Below are 4,678 nucleotides of genomic sequence, written 5' to 3'. Positions count from 1 at the left end.
TTGTTAAAAAGTATGTAGAACAGTGGCAAGAGGGAGAGGAGAATAAACAGGGGAGTTGCCGAACATGATGAAGATACGAGAAGAAAATGATACGGCCAAGAGAGCTAGTGTCACACCCCCAGCCGACGGCGGAATCGCCGGGCGAGTGACGAAAATGGAATATTAGAAACATAGCATATATCAAATATTAAACAACCACTTAAAGTTTTACATCACATACGACATAATTATATCTTACTTTGTTACATGTTTCATGACAAATCTTCAACGATTCAAAAAGAGGACATATAACAAAAACAAAAGACGATTATTCCATACTCCTCGCGTGGATTTCTTGCCTTACTTTCCTGAGAATACATGTTAAAATACGTCAACAATAATGTTGGTGAGTCCTACAGGTTTTGACTCCATATATTCTTAAAATAACAAAAGATTTTTATAAAAAGAATTTAATATAGAGATAGAAACCTTTACCCTTTTCAAAACATAATTTGACAATTTCTCACCAAGAAATGATTATTTTACTGTTGCATAGGTTGAACCAACGTAGTAGTAAATGAGTCTCTATCATATTATCGGTGGTCGTTTTTATTGATTTAAGAACGAAAGGAATATTAGATGATGTCATAACCGAACTCTTGACACCAAACTTTATTATTGCACCGACACCATGATAGGGCGCGTGTGCTAAAGTCATTCACCCCGTTGTAACACGGGGTAATGTTCGATAATGCTATCGTCAGCGCCAAAATTCATCTCGTCAGACGTAGTTGTAGCTAGCAACTCCAGACGGGCGGTCGTACCGTATAAGATCAATGTTATGACACTTATACCTAGCGTTAGTCGTTCCCTCGAGGATTAACGGTTATTTAACAGAAGGTCTCTACTAAGTATTGTGAACTTAGCCTTCGCGAAACCGGATATGAATACTCGAACGGATTGGGTTCGGTATTCGGAATAGGTATGATGAACCTATTTGGAATGGGTATAATAAACCCTCAAAGAATAGGTATAATGAACCTATGCGGAATGAGTATGATAAACCCACAAAGAATATGTATAATGAACCTATGCGGAATGGGTATAATAAACCCACAAACAATAGGTATAATAAACCTATGTTGTTCATTCTAGATTCACTAGAAACGTAAAGTTATTCGCCATTTAAGAAAACAATACTCGGAATTCTTAAAACTACAAGAATTTATTATTCCAGATACGAATTTGATATCGTGTTAACATAATAGTTAATTTTTGAATTTATCCAAGTTTGGATCGACCGAGAACCTACATTCCCCATATTTTATATAACTCATGCGAGGTTATTGTTAATACGTTCAAATTTTGGAATAATGATAAAGTCTTTAAATGTAATACTCGATAAGTATTTATTTCTAACGACCTTTATACCGAACTTTTATGATGTAATCAAACCACATTAACCTTTAACATACTAGGGTTAACTCCGTAATTTACTAAAACTGATGTCTATATATAATTATTCACTTAAGTTTATAATCATATTAAGTTTAACATGATTATTGTTTTAATACGATCCAAAGTCCTTAATAGTTATTACACATATTAGAAATTCTAATGTATTCTAATGTATTAGTATAATATAACTATGACCATTTAATCCTCCAGGTGTATTTTTAAGTTTATTTCCTTTTTATATATAAACTTTTGCATAAGTATTTATATCGCTTTAGTTATCATAAATATTCAGAAAAAGCTACACGGAATATTTATATATATGTATTTACATTTCCTGCACTTGTTTATAACCGTGGTTTCAAAACTCAATGCCATATTAATTCGTCAACTCTCTTCATACATACGTATTTATACACCATCTATAATAATTTGTAGAATCCAAAATCGTTTGTTTTAAATCCATTTTGGTTATCAAATATTGATCAATAAAACATGTATTCTCCCCCAAACAATGAAATCAGAAATGAGGGGCCATAGAACTCACTTTGGTTTTGGGTTTTGAGAGGTGGAAGTGTCGGGAAGCTCCTGTTCTAAGCGGGATTTGGAACAGGAATCTTGGAGTCGACCTAAACATCACATGGCCGAAAAATAATGGTATCAGGAACTATACACACCTGACTAGGACCAAATCCGCCACCAGGATCGTCCCGTTAGAACTGTTCAGGCCACCGGCCACCGTGGCAGGCGCCTACTGTTCACGGTGGTTGCTGGACGGATTTTGATCAGAGAAGGTAAGGAATTTACCTGAGATCGATGGAGGAGCAAGGAAAAGATGAGTGGATGTTGTTTGATAGTCGAACAAATGAAGGCAGGAGGGAAAAATGGAAGTAGTCGCTGCTTCTTTTTCTCTGGTAAGCTGCGCCTACAGGCCTGTTTATGGTCAGGGGTTTGCTTCAACTGGAATCGGTGGTGATCAGGGAGCTTTTGGGTTGGTTTGCCATTGGAGAAAGAGAAGGTAGAAGGAACTGGGTTTGAGATGGGGAAAACAACTCTAATAGCTGTTGAATCTCTTCTCTGTTTATTGGAGAAGACACGGAAGTAAGAGGCATGGGCAGGTGATGGAGAATGAGTGGGGCCTTCAAATAGGAATGAGATATTATGAAGCTTCTCTACATCTCTTTTACAGCTGTGGATTTTGGCAGAGATTGAATTGTACAATCGAGATTCATGAAGGATATGCACATGTGCTGGATTGTGTGTGTAGTTTAGGGCAATCGTGAGAGGGAAGGAAGATGAGTGAGGTGGTGGATGAGAAACTGTATCGTCCTTGAGCAGAGGCGGAACACGACCACTAGTATTAGGGGCCGAAGCCCAAAGTTCAAAACAAAATTATATAGCCATATTTATATAGCTATAAATCGGTTTTCTAACCATTATCAACTAGGTTTATGAAAATTTCGGTTTGATAAAAATGCCTTTAGCACATTATATTTTTTGAAATCATCTTTATTTTGTGATTTCACCCTCCCCAAAAATATGTTATTATTAATTATTTATTCATGTCTCCTAAAACCTATAATTAGATATTAAACAATAAAGCAACTAAGCAAGTATACATACAAAAATATATAGAATAACGAAAGGTCATGAAAAGAGTGCATTAGGTAAAAAGTTAAATTTAATGTATCTTCTTAGGTAAAAAGTTAAATTTAATGTATCTTCAGAAAAGTCCAACGTGCAAGATTCCACTGTATATTGTACCCTTTTTGTAACAGTATGGCAAGAAAGGATAAAACTCAATACCCTAATTCCCTAAAGCACTTTAACAAAGAAGAAACAAGATCTAGAGAACGCCTTGTGTGGACTTACATGTAAGCAAGATGTGGAGGCCTGTGAACCAAAGCCGGTAGGTGCTCAATCAATTAGTCAGAGAGGATGAGATCTTGACCAGGGAGATCGTTCAACGACTCATGAAGATAATGATACCGGAGAAAATGCACGGGAAAGGATGGGAGTGAAAGGAGCGGCGCCGACGTATGATGGTCAAGGGTTAAGGTTTTCAGTTTTATTAGATTGTTTAGTTTCTTTTCTTCTCTTAAGGTTATTAAAATAGATAGTACTTTAAATTTTTATTTTTGGTAGTAGCGTTTCCTACAAATCACAGAATTATATGTATTCTGAAAAATTATAGTTATGGCAGATTGTTATTTCAGTTTTCCACATTACTTATGAACAATTTCAGTATACAAATAGATATTAAAGGTTAAAAAAGCAGAGGGCATGGCCTCCCCTGGTCCCTAAAAGCATCCGCCACTGTCCTTGAGATATTTGATTGGGTTTCTTCACATGGTTCATTGTACTAATGCAGATTATAGAAGATATTTAAGTACTTGACATAGTTCTCATAGATATTGAGCACATGTGGTATTTGTGAGCTTGTAGTTGATAGAGAGATGAGAGAGATAGAGAGGGAAGAGGGTGACGAATTGTAGTTGTACTAGGGGATCATCTTCCTGATTTTTAAGACTTATAATATTGGTGTGGGCCATATAATCCAATGGAATTTAATAAGGATTTGCTCCATTCTTGTGCAAGATATTTGTATGCGTATTTTTATATTGTGTGTGATAGCCATCGAAAAGAGGGGTGTGAGTGGGTATAATCGGCTATATCAATTTCTTGTACTAATTCATGTGGAATAACTTCATGTCTTATTAGTTTTATTATATATATATATATATATATATATATATATATATATATATATATATATATATACCTGAGCATAAGTTTATGTCACTTGATATTAAGTATATATACGTATAATATATATATATATATATATATATATATATATGTATATGTATATGTATTATTTTATGATCTATATAAATGTATAAGTATGGAATTTAGGCATTTTAGTATGTTAGCCAAAGATTTACCTTATATGTTTAATATTGGACATAGTAAATCATATATAGCATACATATATATTTATATATACCATGTTCGTATTACGTTAATTTCACGCACCCATTGCTACACATCGCATAAATTTATTATTATTATGCTTATATTCGATTAACTGTTATAATATCTTTTAAACATGTTGAGTACATAATGACGAAGCATAAATTCGGCTTGGTTCTAGTAGCGTCACACGAATTTACCGACCACCTTTGATCTGAATTTGACGGTTGTTACAATTAGGCTGATACCGCATAAGGGTTTTAGAATCAAT

At 34.5% G+C, this 4,678-nt stretch overlaps 1 long non-coding RNA gene across 1 annotated transcript; it reads right to left on the bottom strand.

Moving 5' to 3' along the window:
* Positions 1-205: 205 nt before the first annotated feature.
* On the bottom strand, positions 206-2,796 carry LOC145117422 (uncharacterized). Its single transcript, XR_013712654.1, has 3 exons — positions 2,242-2,796; positions 1,982-2,063; positions 206-347 (listed from the first exon to the last, which is right to left on the bottom strand). It is a non-coding gene; the product is annotated as an uncharacterized LOC145117422 (long non-coding RNA).
* Between the last annotated feature and the right edge of the window lie 1,882 nt (positions 2,797-4,678).

The sequence above is a fragment of the Lactuca virosa genome, chromosome 5, assembly GCF_052849685.1.
Source record: "Lactuca virosa cultivar CGN04683 chromosome 5, Lactuca_virosa_CGN04683_v6, whole genome shotgun sequence".
Classification (NCBI taxonomy): domain Eukaryota; kingdom Viridiplantae; phylum Streptophyta; class Magnoliopsida; order Asterales; family Asteraceae; genus Lactuca; species Lactuca virosa.
This window is presented reverse-complemented; position numbering and strand designations above follow the sequence as displayed.